The sequence below is a fragment of the Stegodyphus dumicola genome, chromosome 7 (assembly GCF_044657685.1).
Source record: "Stegodyphus dumicola isolate Sdum_Otavi_A_Nest chromosome 7, ASM4465768v1".
NCBI classification, from domain to species: domain Eukaryota; kingdom Metazoa; phylum Arthropoda; class Arachnida; order Araneae; family Eresidae; genus Stegodyphus; species Stegodyphus dumicola.
The window spans coordinates 191,208,911-191,229,843 of NC_140774.1; the positions used below are offsets into that span (position 1 = coordinate 191,208,911).

The window sequence follows — 20,933 nt, forward strand, 5'->3', positions numbered from 1 at the left end:
TAAAATGCAAACATAATCATGTAAATATTTGTTAATAGTTTATGCATAGTTGTTCTAAATTATTGAAATAGTTGAATTCACGCAAGATCTGCTTATTTGCAAAAACATAAACACCAAGCTAATTTTCTCTTATTAATTGAGTGCCATAGAGAACATATTATACCACTGAATTTTTATTAATTTCGTTACGTTGTGTTTTAATAATGTGGCTGTTAGAATCTAGTTTTAATCAATACGCATAAATGTAGTATTTTTTATCGCTTTCTACTATAAAATAAAGAAATATCTATGATAAAAAAATTATTAATTTCACAGCTAGAATTACAGCGAACTCAGTTGTGCAAATCAATACAATTTTCTTTTTGACATTTTTACTGTAATATAAAAAATAAATGTTAATCTGAAGTTCATGCTATCTATAGATTTAGAATCAGTTATGAACAATTAAATTTCAAGGGGTACAAAATTATGTATTAATTTTGAACTGTGTATCATATTAGTATCACTACCGTGACGTAATTTCAGGGCAACTGTATTTATAATGTTCCAGACATTTTAGTCTAACATTTTTGAAAACCATCTTGTGCTTGTCAGGCTGATAAAATTGTGACTTAAAATTATAATAGTAATTACATTATTATTGTAGAACAACATACATGAGCATTATTTTATGTATTTCCTCTTGCAGTATACAGAATTATTATTGCAAATGATTCATAAGATTTCAAAAAAGTACTGAAAATAATTTTAAAAATTATAATTATTAAAAAAAAACTATTAAGTTAATTAATACTATTTGAAATCAAGTAGAAATATTTCATATTTTACTGATAAAACTATAAATGTTCGATGTGTGTTGTTCTGGTTTTATGATGTACATAGAAATGAGTATCCCAATCTTTCCAACATGTATTGTAACTTTTCGATACTGTTTCTTTATAAATGCTTGGCCATCTAAAGTTGTTGCCTTTACATAGGCAAGTATTATTCTTAAATACCATCTAATATTCTGGTGGCTTTTTGGAATATACAGTTGCATTGTGGTGCTTTGAAATAATTTTGCATAGTAACAAAAATATAAATGTTGTATATTTCCAAAACACAAAATACTTCAACATTTTCATAAACGGTCACTTATTGGCTGCATGAGATGAACACAAGAATGCCTCTATATGTAAACTTAAATATTTAACATATTTAAGTTTACATATATGAATGTGTGTGATTTATAACTTAAAAATTATTGGACTTTGAAACCCACTGAATAAATTGTAACAACCTTGCATAGTTGGTCCCAGAATTTCATTAATGTTCATATTTTTTATTATAGATTCAGACTGCTATTTGTGAGTGCCCTGGTGGATCTAATCCTGCAAGTTGCAAGCATGTTTTTGCATTGCTTTATGCATTGGTTGATTATAGTCAAAAAAAATTATATGAAGCCCCAACTGAACAGCTACAAAAATGGCATCAACCAAGGCCAAAACTCTTATTACCAAAAAAGAGTTCAGATATATTTAAGCCACATACTTCCAATTATTCAACCACGAATTCTGTTAACTTTTCAGCACTTTTTGGAGAAAACTGTAATTTCCCAATATTCTCTGTACTGGAATGTACAGACCATCTATTTCAAGTCGGAACAATTCCCCTACCTGCATTGGTATGTACCAGGATAAATATTGAAATGCCCGACTTCTTAAATATAGAAGAGGTGCTTTACTTTCATCAAAACATAAAATGTAGCCTAGAAGAAGCATGGGAGATAGAGCTTAAAACTACAGAACAGAGTGAGAGCAATTTGTGGAAGAACCACCGTCAGATAAGACTAACAGCTTCTGCCTTTCATAGTATTGCTCACAGGATGGCGGACTTTGATACACTGGCAGCAAATATATACAGAAATCATGAAAAAGACCTCAGCAAATTGCCAGCAGTCTCATTTGGTTCCAGACATGAAAGTGTTATTAGAAATTTTATCAGGAGCCAAAATGAATCTTATATTTTGAGAAAAGTTGGGGTTGTTACCAACCCACGTATTCCATTTTTGTGTGCATCACCTGATGGCTTACTTTTCAACAAAGAAAATGTTCGGCTTGTCGAAATAAAATGCTGTTACAATCCTGAAAATGTTGAGCTGAATCAGCTTGCCAAAAGACCAAATTTTTGTTTATACAATGTAGATGGAATTTGGAAGCTTAAAACAATTCATGCATACTTTTATCAGATTCAAGGGCAATTAGCGATAAGTAATTTAACAGAATGCCAGTTTACTTTTTATTACAAATATCCAAATTATATTCATACACAGATTATACATTTTGATCCTGTATTTTGGAATAATTTGAAACAACAACTTAAAAATTTTTATTTTAATCATTACATTAAATTCTGTTTAAGATGTTAAATTTTATCTTGGCAGTATATCTGAAATCTCATATATACATTGTGAGCAATATACTATTATTGACATGTTCTAGCTGTAAAAAGAATTATATAAATATGTAACTTGCCTTTATGTATAAAAGCAGGCAACAATGAGCTGTTGGTAACAGTGATACCCCCACAGTATAGTGGATAATAGAGAATTTGTTCTCGGGGACCTGCATACCATTTTACGTTAAGGCTGTAATTGCTTTAAATAATCATCGATAATTGATCATTCTTTCATCAAGCCTTTGGTGGATTTAACTCATTTAAGGTATAATTATGTATTGGGATCAGTATGAAATCAATATTTCCTTAGCATGTTTGATGTGACTGAAAACTAGCTAAATTTCTTACAACTTTAGCTCTTTGATTTAAATCATTGGAAAAAGGAATTCGACCATTTCTTAAAATCTGATGTGATACTTAACAAATCTTACTAATAAAATAATTCAGTTAAAATGGATCTATAAGGTGCACAGACTGATATTGTTTTCTATATGAAAGAGTTTAAAATAAATCAAATTACAAGCTGTAACACAATGGCCAATACAGTACAAAGTCCGAAATCTGGACTCGTCGGGACCTTGGCGATTCTGGATTTGGGATTTTTCCGGATATCAGATCATCAATTTAAATCTGGCGAGATGGCATGCAGAAATTATACAATTAAAAATATGAATTCGTAATTTATGAAATAAAGAACAATTATACGAGGGCCATCCAGGAAGTAGATTACGTTTCCGTCTGTGTCCGCTAGGGGCGGGGCTAGCGCGGCCATCTTGGGGTCAGAGCGTTGCGCAGCTCAGTCTGCATCTAGCTGTGCTAGTGAGAGGTTCGTGCTGTGCTCCGTTCAGATACTGTGACGGTTTGAAATGTCTGCGTTAATTGAAAATCCCGCGAGCTGCGAGGTGCGCTCAGTAATAAGGTTTCTGACTGCAAAAAACTGTAAACCGATAGAAATCTATCGGCAGCTTCGTGAAGTGTATGGGGACAACATTATCACTGAAGGTGGAGTGCGTCAGTGGGTCATAAGATTTCAAAATGGCCGAAACAATGTTCACGACGAAGATCGAAGTGGGAGACCCAGCATAGTGACCGCCGAACTTCTCGAAAAAGTCGATGCTAAAGTCCGTGAAAATCGAAATTTCACAATAACGGAACTTTCTTTGAGTTTTCCACAAATTTCGCGAAGTTTGTTGCACGAAATCATCAGCGAAAAGCTTGGTTACCACAAGTTTTGTGCAAGATGGATTCCAAAAATCTTGACAGAGGACCACAAAAATCAGCGAATGGCTGCAGCGTTGAACTTTTTGGACGCTTACCATAAGGATGGTGACTCTTTACTCGATCGCATCGTTACTGGTGACGAAACATGGGTGAAACATGTGAACTGTGAAACGAAATTGCAATCAATGCAGTGGGGGCACACAAGTTCTCCCCAAAAACCCAAGAAATGCATGCAAACAATGTCGGCAAGGAAGATGATGGCGACTGTTTTTTGGGACAGAAAAGGTGTAATTTTGGTGGACTTCCTGGAAAGAGGCACTACAATAAACTCTCAAAGGTATTGCCAAACTCTCCAAAAACTCAGAAGAGCAATTCAAAACAAGCGCAGAGGAATGTTGAGCTCTAAGATCTTATTGATTCACGACAACGCCCGGCCCCAAACGGCAAATGTCACTCGTAAAGTTCTTGAATCTTTTAAGTGGGAGTTGTTTCCTCATCCGCCGTACAGTCCCGACCTGGCACCGAGCGACTTCCACCTATTCCCAGCAATGAAGAAGTGGCTGGCTATGCAGCGTTTTGATGACGACGCACAGCTGCAAGAAGAGGTAACGAAGTGGTTGAAGGCGCAGGCGGCCGAATTTTTCGACGAAGGAATTTCCAAGCTCGTACATCGCTACGATAAATGCCTTAATTTGTATGGTGACTATGTAGAAAAGTAGTATTTGAGTGTGGCTTTCATCTGTATATAATAAAATTTGTTTCCTATACTTTGTTTATTTTTTTATTCCAAAACGTAATCTACTTTCTGGATAGCCCTCGTAGTTAAACAAAAGGGTATCAAAATTTACAAAAAAAAAAGATTAATATTTATTTGTTTACTCTATTAAGGCTTTATCTAGGGGCGGCGCTAGATACCGCCTGGTGCAGTCTGCTCCGTCTTTGATATGATTTAAAACAAGTTCCTCGTCATTATAATTCGCTTCCGATAGCGAAGAAAAGTGACAGAGGTTATTGAAAATGAAAAAATTTCGATTGACAAATTAGTCGGTGTTCTGGACACAGCAATTATAGGACTTGAACAGCGGAACTTTGTAACTGAACAAGAAATTATGTCTGTTTAATAGAATTAAAGAGAAAGTATTATCACATGAAACGAAGCAAAACTTAAATAACTTACATTGAAAGAAATGTTTAATAAAGTACACAAATAAATATTAAGCTTTTTCTTTTTGCAAATTTTAATACCCTTTAGATCATAATTGTTCTTTATTTCATAAATTACGGTTTCATATTTTTAATTTTAGAATTTCTGCATGCCATCTAACGAGATTTAAACTGATGATCTATAATCCGGAAAAATCGATAATCCGGAATCGCCGAAGTCCCGACGAGTCCAGATTAACGACTTTTGACTGTATAACAAAAGAATATGAAACTACTTTTTAAAATTAATCATTTTATATAAGATTTTAAAAAGTACACAGATTTATAAAACAAAAAAAATTTCCATTAACAAATGGTATGAAGTAAAATATATGTACACATATTTGGGAATACATTAACCATCTAACTATTTTTTTTTTCAGAATTTAATGGTAAAACATTTATCAGAGGTTTATTAAAATTCGTTAAAAATGCAACAATAAAAAACACCTCATTTAAATTATGTAGGCTATTATATGGAATAGCTCCCTCAAAATAGCGGAATATTTTTATTCTTCCTATTGCCCGTTCAATATGCACTCTTTTATTGGAAATAGCTTTATTTTCACTTCTTTGTTCAAGAGTGAACTGAATGTTTCCTTTCAAAAAGTGCGGTATTTTTAAATGACACCCTTTCTTAGATAATTCTGAATTAATTGTAAATCCTTTATCAGCTAATACTAAATCTCCTTCCTCGAGCAAATCAAGTAACTGACTTTTTAAAAAGAGAGCTTTATCTGATATTGCACCACACCACAAATCTGAAATAAAGGTGACTGCTCCAGAAGGAGAGATGCCAACTAGTGCTTTCAGCGTATTGGCATTTTTGTAGTAGCTGAAAGTTAGTTGCTGTTCTGTAGGATTGCATGGCCTCTGTATTTCGAGCTCTGTGCAATCAATGATTACTCGGCAATTTGGATATTGATGTAAGAATTGCAGAGGCATGAACTCTTTAACTTGGGCCTTTTTTGGTATATATTCACACATTTAAGCTTAGTAGAAACAATTCTCGTTACACAATTGAAAATCTTTGAAACTGTAGAAGAAGCTATCTTAAAAATTATTCCTAGGAATTCATTTGTGGTTCCAGTTCGAATTTTCACTAGAAACATGAAAAATTGATCAATAGGTGGCATTCTGTCTTTCTTTAACAAATCTTCCGATAAATTAAAAAAGTTGAATATTGTCATAAACGTCTCATGAGAGAAACCTGTTACGCATTTCATGTTTACTTTTATCCTCTCATTAGCTGAAGAAAACACATTCAATAAAACATTATTTTGTGCAGCATCCAATTGGTCTCTCATTTGACAAAATTCGTTTAAAATTAACAAAAAAGACTCGTCAGTTTGTGATGATACTGTCTTCCTTATGCAAACAGGAATATTTGCTCTGAAAAGAAAAGAAAATATGTACTGTAATAAATAGTTTGACAGTATAAATAAAACAAAAGTTCTAATATTAAAATAAATACTTTTCTTCAATAGTAATGTCCAAAATTTAAAGCATGAATTGCAGCTCCTACACCACAGAATAGTTATGGTTGATTTCCACCATAACTATTCTGTGGTTATGGAATTGGTGAATAGGAATTTTCCTAATCAGCAATTAGTCAAGCAATATGCTTTTTTTTTTTTTTCATTTTCTTTTTTTAATGTTGTGATAGACAGGCAAACAACATCCATAGTCATATTATTGCTATTTTTTTAATATATTTACAATTTCTAGATATTATACATGAAAATTTAAAGACGGTATATATGTAACTAAGGATGGGTTATATTCAATATTATAAAAAAATATATTGTAGACGACAAGCTCCAAGACCAAAATAAATGCATAAGTGTCCTTTTAATAATTTGAAAAATAAAGATAATAATGAAAAAAAGAAATAATAAAAGCAAACAGTGCTTTTAATAATTTGGGAATAAATATATGTATAAAATACAGGTACTCAACTGGGTATAAAGTATATATGTTATGAATAACAATCCCCTTCCCCCATTTTGGTGACACTACACCATGCTACACGTTGCAAACATCTAATTTATCACTTGCATCTAGCTAAAGTACCAAAATAACTGATAAATTTAAAATATCTGACTACAAGTATAAATAACATTTTATTATGAAAAGACATATCTAAAATATCTATTCTGATTACAGTACAACAACTTAATAAAAAAATGCATTCTCTTAGCTAGAAAGGTATCAATGTAACTGATTTAGGTACTTTTCCATTATGCACTTGCCATGCATTTTGATGTGTATGTGTGAATAACAGAAAAATGAGGTATGTGTGTACACATATACCATTTCGCACACACACATACCAAAATTTGCATGGCAGATATATAAAGGAAAAGTTCTCTCATTTATTTGGCATTCTTTTGTTGAACTATTTAAATACTTTTGTAATATATAGAATTCTTTATTAAAGCGGTTCCCAAGACTGAATCACTAATCAACTGAAACATCTGATTGAAATCTTTCCACATATTTCTCCTACCTCATTACATGTTACATCTTGGTTGATTAGTAATTAAATTTGGGGGACATTTTACTAAATTTTCAATTTTTTTGTGAAACTTTTACATGCAAATAAACATAAGGCATACAAAATAGAGGACGAACTAACAATAAAAATTATTTTTAAATCAGCAATACTGAAGCATTTAGAAGCTTAAAATTTCTATGTAGTAAGCTATTTGGAAGGATAAACTTAAGGCTAGCGTCTAATATAATACCTTACAATGTGATGCTAGTAATCAGAATCTGGTGAAGTAAATAATAACCCAGAAATCAAATTCAATGAATTTATTAATAAGTATTATCAGCAGTGGTAAAAAATGAAGTAAGAAACACCAAAGAAATAAGCATAGAAAGTGTCATATTATAGAAATAAGTATTAAAATTAGGTGGAAACCTCACTAACTGCTTCATCAGTGAAGTGTCTACCAAAGTTGTAAGAATTGAAGTAAGAAACATGATAAAAGAATAAAACAACAAGTCCTTAACATATAAGCAATAAAAACCCTGTCGAATACAAAATAATATGTATCATGCCATAGACAGCAATTAAGTTGCGATCAAGGCAATTTTCATTTCGAAAACTATCAGCTGCAAAAAACATTGAAACAGGAAGAAAGTAATTAAATTTCATAGCACACCAATTATGATTTTATCTTTTTCTAAAACCAAAAGTGTAGAAAATTAAAAAAAAAAAAAAAAAAAAATACAATCTTTAGTTTTCATATACAAATGCTCTATGTATTTCTGATAAAACTAGTAGATAAATACCTCTTTTCTCTTGAACTTTCCTGTGATGGTTCACCAAATACATAACTAGTTCGCTTACGAGTGGTTCCTTTAGTCGAAATAAAAATAAATTTCGTTGGCATAGCATCTGCCTTTAATGACCTCCTGTTCGTGAATGGCTGGTATGTGAAACATTCTTCTTCAAAATGTTCAGAGCAAATTCTGGTAGGGGGGTTGGATTGAAGTTTTCCCTTTTTATTCTTACTATCCACTCTTTACGCAGATTTTCATCCTTAGGAAACAGATGGAAGGAAATCTTATTTTCTTTACATCTGTCTTTCATATTGTTATTTGAACAACCGTATGCACAACATGTAGTAGGCATTGTCAACCCTCAAAAACTGGAAATGTAAACAGGAATTTAGAAATCAAACAAAAGATTAAAACTATAATGGGAAAATGATAAATGAATTATCATATCAAGGAAAGAATTCATAAATAAATATTAACAATCAGAACATGGTAAAGCAGCGAACAAGAGAGTATCATGAAGATAACAATAACATATAAGAGTGGCAAAAATTATACTAACCAAATGAATGAACAGTTAATTAACGTTTGAAATAATACTTAAAACTGAAATGCAAATTTCATAACTAATTAAAAATAAACAAAGTTTCCGATTTTTCAACACAGCTACAACAGCACAAGCTTGCTTGTTTACATTAGCAGTCCTTACATCACGTGACCTCCGACGTCACCGGAATGTATCTCATTCCAGCTTTCATCTAGACATGCACTATTCTGAATTGTACGCATTACAACTATTTATTTTAATTTAAAGGTAATTCAGAGTATACACCTTATTTTTTAATTATTTATGTAGTAAGAAGTTAACAGATAGCTTCAGATCATGTACTATTTCAATAAAAAATTTTCAAAATATTTCTATCGGCTGTACTGGGCCAAAAAATAATTTAGTATCCCCTATCAAAGATGTAATTAACATATTAATACACCGTGATCTAAAATTTGTATATCTGTTTCCACGACATTGGAGTAAAAATATTACTTAAAGAGATTAAAGTAAAAATATTACTTAAAGAGATTAAATTTTACATACTGAAGAATATTTTTTAATTATTAAATAACTGTTTTTAGGAAATCTTAAACAATAAAAGTTTAAATAATGCAGATTTTGATCTTTGTGCAGTATTTGCATTGCAGATATTCAAAGACATTGTAAAATTATTAGTCAAAAAAAAAAAAAAAAAAAAAAAAGTCTTACTGTGGCATAGATTTTGAATGAAACTCAAACCCAAAGTTGCTTTTTTTACTAATTTTAATATTACACAGGTGTGTTTCTCTTCACTTTCAATTGTATTCTAAATTTCATTAATGTTAACATTAAGAAACTAGTAATTGAATTAAGTGCATTGCAGCAATTTACATTTTCAGTGTTAGAGAAACTTCAATTTTTCGAATGAAAATAATGAAATTTTTTATAAAGCTATTGATCAAATCAATCTGTTGTTATAAATAAAAGAGACACAGACATCATAAAATATATTTTAACAGCATACAAAAAATAATAACTCTCATAATTACAATATATACTTCTGAAAACTTGCAATGGCTGAATATAAATAATATATCCATCACACATGCCCACAATACTAAGTAGACTGAGGTATATACACAATTTTAGATATATATGCATTTAAAGTTAGGCAAAAAAACAAGCTTATTAAATGCATCGCTTAAATATACAGCAGGTAGACATTTTTACACACAACATTTATCAGAATGACATGTGTACAAAATTTTATGGCTGGCAGCGTGAGATACTAATATAGTTCATTATCAAGAATAATGTATGCATGAAATAAAATTACTGAATTTCACAAAACAATATTATCACTATTAAGCACAAATACACATGAGTGCCATCTTGATACATTACCTACATGACATAAATCCATGTGTAGCATTCCTATTCCAGATTAATCAGAAGAAAGTTCCACACAAAGTTTTGAAAGTAACAGCATTAGATGCACAAAGATTTCAAAATTAAATAAGCAGAATGAAGAATTTCAGAACTGAGTTCAATGAGGTATATACACAATTTTAAACCTATATGCATATAAAGTTACCCAAAAAAACCAAGCTTGTTAAGTATAGCCCTTAAATATACAGCATCTAGACATAAAATACACTTTTTGTTAATAACGAGCCACGTTACAAATAGTGAGCGTATAGCAAAATTGTAGCAGAATGCGAGCGCCACCTACAGTGATAAATTTCGCGAAAGCCACTGAAAACTGGGAACCGGAATTTCGTTCAGTCTGGCAGGCCTTGAGTATAAGTTGGCCTTGGTATACAGACTCTTTTTTTCTTGCATCTCGTAAGTCTTTCTGCCGGATGGAGAAAAGGAAATGAGTTAAATTTGCACAAAGCTAGGAAATGGGAATGTAGTATATGGTAATGTGATCCTCAGTAAATCTCTTACATGGAACCCACACGTTACACATATTCTCAGGAAGTTTCGAGTTAATACAGCTTCACTCTTCCCCTTAATTGCTCGAAACAGTGTTCTATCTATTGATAATAAGTTGCTCATTTACAAAACCATGTTGAGTCCAATTCTTAATTATGCATGCCTCGTATTTGCATACTCGTGCTAAAGTTTGAGAAGGCAGTTACAAGCTGCCCAAAATGGGATATTGCGTATGATATGTAATGTCCCCTGGTACATTCGAAATAGCCAAATTCGTAAAGAGTTAAGAATAGAGGATCTTTGTGATTTTTATTACGCCTATCTAGGGCATTTTATGATAAACAGGAACTTCTGGACAATCCTGTGGTTGTTATCTATTGCTATGATACTAGGGACCCCAATTTCAGTAAACGCCCAAGGGCGATCCTAAATGTTAGTAATATGTAATTTTGTATATGTGTTATGCAAATTGTTGCTCAGATTCTTTATTGTATATTGTTCTTTTTTCCTTCTGATTGCATTTTGTTTTTACTAGTGGCACTAAGGCGTCGCACTTCGTATTTTGTTTCTCTTGTGTGTACTTGTATTCTTCTGTGAAATAGTTGTTAAAAAATAGTTAATTATGTATGGATTAGTAATTAGGTACTTAAGGAAAAATTATGTATTTAACTATTAGCAATTATGAATTTAAACTCTTACTCATTTAATTATTTAGCACATTCAGTTACATTTCTCATAATTCGAAACTTTTATCATGTTATTCGATGAGGGGTAGTGCTATGGCGCCCAGGCACCATGGTGGTTAAGAACCGCAGTTCAATGTAAAGAGTATATAGTAATTAGCTTATATCCAAACTTGCCAGCCTTTGTATCATTTCACATATTTTAGGTGGCATCCAGGATTTACCTACATTTCTCAATTCAAGCTTTTCGACTAAAAAAAAAAAATTTGCAATAGCTCGTAAAATATATCACTTCCAGAGGCCAACTAGATCAAAAAAATCCACGTATTCATAAAATCTTATATACCTCAGTACCTGAAAAGATAGCATTTCATTCAGCAGGATGATGAATATGTATGTATCACAGGTATGGGGAAAACCAGTGAGAAGAAGGAAACATCAAATACCTCTTAACTCTCCAACGTCCTTTTTCCCTGAATCTAAATAAAGCATACTGAACAACTTTCCCTGACGCAACAAAGGTTCCGTTATGAGGTGTTGACTGATCCCGCCTGCAAGTTCCTAAAACATTCTTGTGTACCCCAGCTGAGAAAATACTGAATCACAATTAGCTACTCCGACTGATACCTAACAGAATCAATTGTTTGGTCACGTGATAAACCGAATGCACAGAAGATGAAAAAGTACTGTAGAACATGGTGTAAAAGTTAATTTGTTAGTTGCTGAATAAAACCAAATAAACTTTGATGCGTATGCAATTCCAAATTAATACTAAAACATTAGAAAGGTACAGCTGGTAAAGAATATGTAACATGCAGGTCTTTTAAGAATAAACATTTGAAGTATTTAGAAAGCATAACAGATGTTTACGAGGTAGTCAAATTTTGTCGAATAAAATAGGCAATGATGTAAGGGAAATTTCGTTAGCAGAATATAGAAATATTTATAATTATAATTTACTTAGAATGTGTGGTGATCACATATTTCGGTGAAGCTTCGGGAGCTGCTTGCTCGTGTCGCCATCTTACATTAGTGAGAAGTGCAGCATCGCATGAGCGGGACCCGAACCTAGGTCGTTTTATTACGACAAGAATTTTTTACCGCTAGCCCAAAAGAGCTCCTTTAAGAATTCCAATTCTTTCAAATTTGTGTCCGTTCAGTTGTTTTCGAGATCGCTGCAAATGCTTCGATATGTTTTTAAAAATGGCAGAAATTCTGAAATAACAATAAAGATTTTATTCAATTTTTGGGGAGTGGGAACTTGACACGAAAAGATGCTTTTTATTGATTTTATAACACCGCTTTTTTATTTTTTAAAATTTTTCGGCAGAAGAAGGGTTTAATATTTTAACATTTCATTGGTATGTTAATATTTTCTAAAGTTATAAAATGGAATACCGTTAACATTTGCATTAATGAGTGAAATTCTGAAAAAGAATATTATTTGAAAATATACAGCAACTTCTAATGATATCTGCCTTTTGAAAAGGCACGGGAAGACAAACTGGAACATTACTTTGTTACTAATACAGTATCAAAAACCATTCAATGTTACATGTGGGGATTCAGCTGCATACCAAATTTTGAAAATAACAGGTAAAAATGAACTTAAAAATTTGGAAACAGTCATTATGATATTTCTAGATAACATTTGATACGATGAATTAATAGTTTTTATTAATGTTTTATTCATCGTGTCAAATACCCATATGGCACACTTAGTTGTTATGAAGCTGCAGTGATATCTCAATGTTGCATTTTCTTTACATTATCTTTGTAACCACGGTACAACGTCGCAGAAATGTCACATTGTGATGTGTATGGGAATGTCGCACGGATGTCACATACACGTCATAGCAAACGTTTACTGTGACACAAGAAATTCTCAGTCTGCATCACCCTGACCTTTCTTGACCTTGCTCATGTATTTCTTCTTTAATGGGAGGTATTTCTGCTCACTGACCTTGCCTGCCCCCGATTAACAGCTATGTGTTTTAGTAAACCTTTCTAAATAAATTATTCTTTTATGCTAATAGCTTGCAATTTTAGTTATTTCGTTTTTATTAAAAATATTAACAATTACAGAGTGTTTTTTTTATTGATGTGGTACCTCAAAATAATTTAACTATATTTTCTGGTGAATGAATTCACATTTTACCGTATCTAGTCTTATCAACAGAAACTGACGAAAGAGTTTGTTGTCGCATACCACTTGTTTGTCTTAAGAATTTTCCTGACAATTTCTTTAGTTCTGTTCACCGAACACATCGTCAGTGCTACATTTTCAGTTAAGCAGTGTTTATTGTATATTGATGTGAATGATATCAGTAATAATTAATATATAATAATAAAAGCGTATTTTAAATGCTTTGAACAAGACGTGCGGAAGCAACGGCATTGTCAGAAGTTTAATGTCATTTTTGTCTCACTGCTTAGAAATTTTAATTTAGGCAGTCAGTTTTGGTAGATATAGTTTAATCTTTGCTGTTTTTAATGTTGAAAGGTAATGTGAAAGAGGAATTTATTTTATGCATTTTAATGCAGTACTTTCATCGTGTTCTGCTATTTTTTGAAATTATGCTCAAAATAATTAGTAACTTCCATGCGTGGTACTTAGCGCCACATTACACATTATGCCATACTTCAATACCACGTTCTAATCATATGGAATACGTTTTTTAATTATTATAACTTTACAAATGGCGTATTACTTTAAAACACTGAACATTTCCACATGCTTCGTATATGTAAATTTCTGAGATTTTTTAAAAATGTATTATATTAGATCTTTTTTTCTCAAGTTATGCCATACGTTTACATATAATATATTGAAATTGTATTGTTAAAGTAACCCAATTTCCTTATTAAGATATTTAGTTAGAGAAAATATTTCCTAGTTCAAGTCAAATTATTTTCTAAGGCTTATCCTAAATTTTAGCAGCTAATTTTGAGTTAAAGACACTTTTCTGTCCATTCTTAATTTCAGATTACAATTTTCGGCCAGAACATGTTTTCAGAACCTCGGTTAAATGCAAATGAAGGAAGTGCAAGTATTTAAAGTTGCAGTTCTACTGACAACTTTATTATGTATTATATCTTGTCTCCAGGACTCACTTAGGCATTTTTGTCCCTGCATCGCTACACGAAGCAACCAAAGGAAAGATACGCAGCTTTGCCAGCTAGACACGATCTCTCTAAAGCTATATTTACGCTCGGCCGTACTTTAGACCCTTGATACCTTCGCCGCCTACTTAGGGTTAAGGTGCCAACATTTTTAGAATCTTGGTAGCTTCGGCTTCCTGAGTTCAAGCCCATGTGGAGGCTTTGCTGTAAACTCCAAGAAGTAGTAAACTGCTGACTTTATTTTGATTGCAGTCGCAATAACCGTCAATCGACTAAACCGCGAGTGTGTTTGTACATCTTCCATTGTTGTAGCTGCTTTTATTTTACCAGTCATGATACAGATGCCATACATTACAACTACAATATTTTTATTTATAAATTTTGAATGGCGGGCCGAGGGTGGCACATGGCAAAATGGTAGGTCGCGAACGGTACATGGGCCCCAAAATAATTATTTTGTCAACGTCTTGTGCTGCTCCTCCGCCTACTGCAGCTCTTCCTTTTCAGAAAGAGGAGCAGCAGGTTGAGGAGCAGCAGGAAGAGAAGCAGCACGAGAAGGAAGAGCAGGAAGAGGAGGAGCTGCACGAGGAGGAGCAGCAGTAGCAAGAAGAGGAGCAAGAGTAGGAGCAGCAAGAGGAAGAGTAGTAAGAGGAGGAGCAGCAGGAGGTTGAGCAGCAGGAAGAGGAGCAGCAGTAGTAGCAAGAAAAGAAGGAGGAAAAGGAGCAGTAAGAGGAGGAGCAGTAAGAGCAGGAGCAGCATGAGGAGGAGCAGCCTGAGAGGGAGCAGCAGGAGTAGCAGCACCAGGATGAGCAGCAGGAGTCTAAGCAGCATGCGGAGCAGCAAGATGAGGAGCAGCAGGAAGAGGAGGATCAGCAGAATGAGGAACAGCAGAAGGAGGATCAAAAGGAGGAGGAGAAGCAGGAAGAGGAGCATCAGAAAGAGCAGCAAGAGAAGGAGCTGCAGGAGTTGCAAGAGGAAGTGCAGCAGGAGGAGCAGCACAAAGAGGAGGAGCAAGAAGAGGACATCATGCGAAGCAGCAAGATGAGGGCCAGCAGGAAGAGGAGGATCAGCAGGAGGAGAAGCAGCATGAGGAGGAGCAGAAAGAGGAGAAGCAGCATGATGAGGAGCAGCTGCAGGTTGAGCAGGAGGAGCAGCAGGAGAAACAGCACAAAGATGACCAGCAGGAAGAGGAGCAGCACGAGGTGGAGGAGCAGCAGGCGGAGCATTAAGATGAGGAGCAGTAGGAAGAGGAGCAACAGCAAGAGGGGGATCAGCAGGATGAGGAGGAGCAGCAATAGGAGCAGAAGGAGGAGGAGTAGCAGGAAGAGGACGGGCAGCAGGAGGATGAGCAGGAGGAACAGCAGCAGAAGCAGGAGCAGGAGGAGGGACAGGTGACAGGTGACGGAGGACGGGGACACCTGATGTTTAACAGGAGTAAGCTAACATATGTCCCACGCCCTCCACTATCCAGATGCAACAACTCTCTGGAGCCGTACAAGGCCGCACCAGGAGCTTATTGATACTTCATTCCGATTAAACATGGCCATACAGGTGCGACATTGTGCTATATTGAAATTTTATGTACAAAGGGTGGGGTAGTCTTGTTTGTATTTTAAACAAAGCATAAACACACAAGAAATGTACACTTAAAAAGAAGTACACATAAACACTAAAAACACCTATAGCACTTAAACACCTAAAACATTTAAACATTTAAAACACCTAAGACGTTTCAGACACGTAAAGACACTTGAGAAGGTACACAAAAACACTTAACACTTAATACAGTACACAATACAATGTGCAATAGAGGTAATACAAGGTACGCTACACTTAGCAGACAACCACTTAGCCAACGGGACACTTGACCGACTCCAGTTAACCGACGGAACATTTAGCCCACACGGACACTTAGCCGACAGGACATGAAGCCGACAAGGACACTTAACCTACGGGACATTTAGCCGACACGGACAGTTAGCCGACAGGACATTTAGCCGACACACAGAATTCGCCGTCAGGGCATTTAGCTACGGGGCAGTTAACTGTCAAGACATTTAGTCAATAGGACAGTAAGCCGATAGTGACGTTTAGCTGATACGTACCCAATAATTATTTAAATTTATAATCAATTATAAAATTTCTCGACTTCTCTATAAGTTCAATATTTAAATTATTTGTTTCACCTATCAGTAAAATTCAGTTTTCAATTCTTGAATATCTCATAAGTGCTTTTAATTATTGTGTTAATTTAGTCTCGTTTGATATGTATCGTGCTGTTTCGTGTTTACTGGTCAAATTGAAAAAAACACTGAAATTTCTCGTCAGGGAAAATGAATTAAATTTCGAAAGGAAAAAGAACTTTTTTAGCTAAGTACGGCGGTCACTTAATTACATTTTAATGTGGGATCTTCAAAAATTATCCGTAAAGCTTCTTTATTTTATCAACTTTCACATCATTAATAATTTTTCTTGTTTACTTAATGATATTAATTTTCCAATCTCGCTCTTCCAAATGCTTTCAAATTTCTAATATCTGTACGTCTCATTACTATTTTGCTCATCACATCATGTTACATTCCTTCCATTAAAATATCGTTTGGCTCCTCCCACTAATGAAATTTCCTTTCCCTGTCATGAAAAATTTGAATAATGCAATAAAAAATATTGTTATTCTTGAATTATACTTTTTTATAGAAACATATGGCGGTCAGGTTGCTCCTCCCGCTGCTCCTCCTCCTGCTGCACCTTCCTCTGCTCCTACTCAGGAGGAGGAGCTGCCGAAGGAGGAGAAGCTGGAGGAGGAGCTGCCGGTGCAGGAGCAGCAAGAAAAGGAGCAGCCGGAGGAGGAGGGCAAGAGCAGGAGCAGCAAGAGGAGGAGCAGCAAGAGGAGGAGCTGCCGGAGGAAGAGGAGCAGCAAGCGGAGGAGCAGCTGGAGGAGGAGCAGTAGGACGAAAAAATTTTGCTTTGTGGCCCACTTACTATTCGAGACCTGCCATTTTGCCATTAGCCCGCTATTCCACAAGAGGTGGTATTCTTCTAGTGGCAACTGATATCACGTGTTTTTAATATTTTCGCCTTGGAAGAACAAGATGATTGCCTGCTAGCTTGAATGCAGTTTTCAAAGCAAAATGTTTGTCATCTGTATCATGACTGGTAATATAAAAGCAGCTACAGGAATTGAAGATTTACCGAAATACACTCGCGGTTTAGTCCATTGACGGTTATCGCGACTGCAGTTAATATTGCAGGAAACGAGAAGAAAATGTGTTATAATTAATAAAAACTAACAGTTACTATTTTAACTATATTTTGAAGCTATTTAATTTGTAGTCAAGTTTATTTGGCTATGTAAAGTAACACAGTTCTAAAAACAAGAACGTACTATTAAAAAAGGAAGAAAGAAAAAGTCTGAAAGGGTTTAGACTGTAACTTAGCATCAGAGAGTTTGTTAAGGTTTTTTCCGTTGCCGCTGAGCTCGAGGTTTATCTGCCTGCTCGTGGACTTACTCCTCCTGACACAACTACTTTTACCTTTTTATAACCATTATTAGTTTATTGTTATTTAAGAAAAGAATTCAAAACCTCACGTGTTTCACCAGATAGGCCATGAGGCTTGCAGAAGTAAGTAAATACCTCAGCAATACATAAGAGCCAGCAATACATAAAAATGAGTAAGACAACACCATATACGACAATATTTCAGCAATACATAAAGATGAGTAAGACAACACCATATACGACACCCAGATCTGGAGAGAATATCGAATATATTGTTTCGGATTTTGTATATAGTTAGCAATTTTTAGTAGAATTGTAATTAAAATCGTTTTATATCCCCGTGTAATGCAGCGCGTGACGAGTTTTAAGAGAAGATATACCAAAAAAGTAAACATACTGGAGCACGCGCATTTAATAAATAGATATTTGGTAATTTATATTTAGACTGAATAAATGTGATTTAACTACTGTGTTAGCTGTGACCGTAATTGAACTCTTTGCTTTCCAGAAATCTCGAGAAAATGGAAATTAACAGAACCTCCTCGTCTATATATATAAAGAAGAACGTCTGTGTGTTTGGTTGTTCTTTACTAACTCAGTCAGTACTATAGCTTTCGTCACCAAACTTTCCACAATTGTTATCTGGGTCCTGGAAAAGGTTGACGTCCACTTTTTTCCAAAAACAAATAGCTAAAATCAGAGATATTAATTAAATATCCGGAAAAACCATCATTTTCGCCTTTATTTTTCTGAGTGACAGCAGTCTCGCAAGCTGAAGATGAAAATCTTCTTTATATCGAAAGTTGTAGCCGCCGCTCGCTTTCAAATCATAGAATTTGTTAATAAAATACGTATTTCGAAGTTTTACGACGAAATAAAAATAGCATTGCCAAATTTTAAATACAATATTCCCGATTCCGGAAATTCGCGGGAAGCCATTTCGACTATTCCCATCTTTGTACGACTTTAATCAGCCGAAATATTAATTAAAAACTCTGAAATCGCTAATTTTCGCCCTTATTTTTCCGAGTGGCAACAGTCTCGCACGTTGGAGATAAAAAATGCTTTGTTTTTGAAAAGTGTTGCTACTGCTGGCTTTCAAATCGTAGAGTCTGGTAATCAAATATTTGTAGGTTTTATAAAATCTCTGGATATATAAGAATGTCTGTACAGATAAGAACAGCATAATTCAATCATTTTTAAAGTAAAAATACGCAGTTTACCAACATATAAGGATAAAAAAAACTCAGCTCACGGACCCGAGTAATAGAGTGTATATATATATTTATATACTTTTGGTGCAAGCCGATTGCAGCCAAAACGGGAGGTGCGCAACTATCTGCTATAGCAGTTCTATATACAAAATTTCAACGTTTTCGAGTTATGCGAGATACATACATGCGTAGGTGCGTACGTACAGGCACCACGGGAAGAAACTCTTCTGAATCCATTTTAAATCAGTTTATAAATCGTTTGGGGGTACGTACAGATGTCACGCAAAAACATCGTAGAATTGCATTCGATAGCCGTCAAAATGGATATATTCGTTGAAATATGGTACGCGGAATTTTTTCATGAAAATATTTCCTTTACTTCCTACAAGGAAGTAAAAAGGAAAATATAGGTGTAAGATTTAATTCACGATGCTTCCAGAAGTAATGCAAAAGTAACTTTATTACGTTTAGATTAAATATCACCTCACAAAGGACGAGACACAGCAAGTAAATGTTTTCGAAACACTGGCAGTTAATTTACTTATTTATGAACATATAAATAATATCGATACATTTATCATTATCGTAATCGTTTCGCTTTCTGAATACTGAAATGGTTTTCAGGTGTTCGTTTGCTAGGAAGTTCCTGATATGATAGTAGGAGACTGTGTATCATGCTTACATTCCTTATTTTAAAGCTTTAATGATAATTTTTAGATTTTGCTTCAATTATTATATATTAATTATTACTGCTATTATTCAAGTCAATGTACAATAAGTGTTTACTCCCGTATGTGTTGATTAAATAAAGGAACCTATGAAGTTTACCATATAAATAACTGAGTGTCATTTAGTTTATCCTATCGACCACGGACCTCTGGAATATACGCACCCAGTGTGCAGACCACCACACCACGAAGGAATGCTAAGAAGGCCTTATAAACTGTTTTATGAAGTGGAATTATCAATTCATGCAAATTTGTTATGCTTTTGCTTAATAAACTGTATCAAACGTGAAGTCAAATTGTTAAGAGAACAGATAAATGCATTTAGGACATGCAGAATTATTTAAAATAAATGATTCACATTAAACATCCAATGAAACAAATCATACGACATTTTTACTTAATAGAAATATTTAAATATATTAAAGGTCTGCATTGTAAGAGAGTTATTTTAAATTTATAGTTTAAAAGTCGCATAAAATTGCAATTTTTCAATAGAGAATAACTGGTGAAAGAGAAAAAATTTTTTTGTATAACTAATAAAATTAAATATAAATATACATTTTTTGTAATTTAGTTTTCAGAACCACGTTTACGATCTACTGATTTGTGTACCGGTGTTCATCATTTCGAACGGTGTGAATTCGTCTATTGTATTAGTTATCGTATCTTGTATAACTAGAAACATTGTGCAGTTCCTCAATTTGCATTTCGGCTGCTGCTCGTCATTTAGAACAGTGCATAAGCGTCAGATACAATGTGCAGGGACCTCAGCTTGCATTTCAGCTGGTGTTCATCATTTAGAACGGTGCAGCGGGTTATGGATTAAGATGCGCGCATATGGATCTCGGGTTATAATTGGCCTAGAGAGATAAATTGTTTTCGTTAAATGATAGAACGTCTCGAGACAATTATTTTGGCAATTTCTGTTTTTTAACAATGTTTAAATTTTATTTTTTATCGATTTTTGAAAATTTTTGCAATATTTAAAAAGTCGCAAAAAATCGCCTGTTGTAGACAGAGTCACCTTTGTTGCGGGGGGGGGGGGGTTAAAGGGCATATAAGTGTCCTCC

The 20,933-nt window shown here is 34.1% G+C and overlaps 1 long non-coding RNA gene across 1 annotated transcript; it reads right to left on the bottom strand.

Moving 5' to 3' along the window:
• Nucleotides 1–5,010: 5,010 nt before the first annotated feature.
• LOC146996593 (uncharacterized) lies at nt 5,011–8,825 on the bottom strand. The gene is made up of 3 exons (XR_015042281.1): nt 8,711–8,825; nt 8,161–8,519; nt 5,011–6,252 (listed from the first exon to the last, which is right to left on the bottom strand). It is a non-coding gene; the product is annotated as an uncharacterized LOC146996593 (long non-coding RNA).
• Between the last annotated feature and the right edge of the window lie 12,108 nt (nt 8,826–20,933).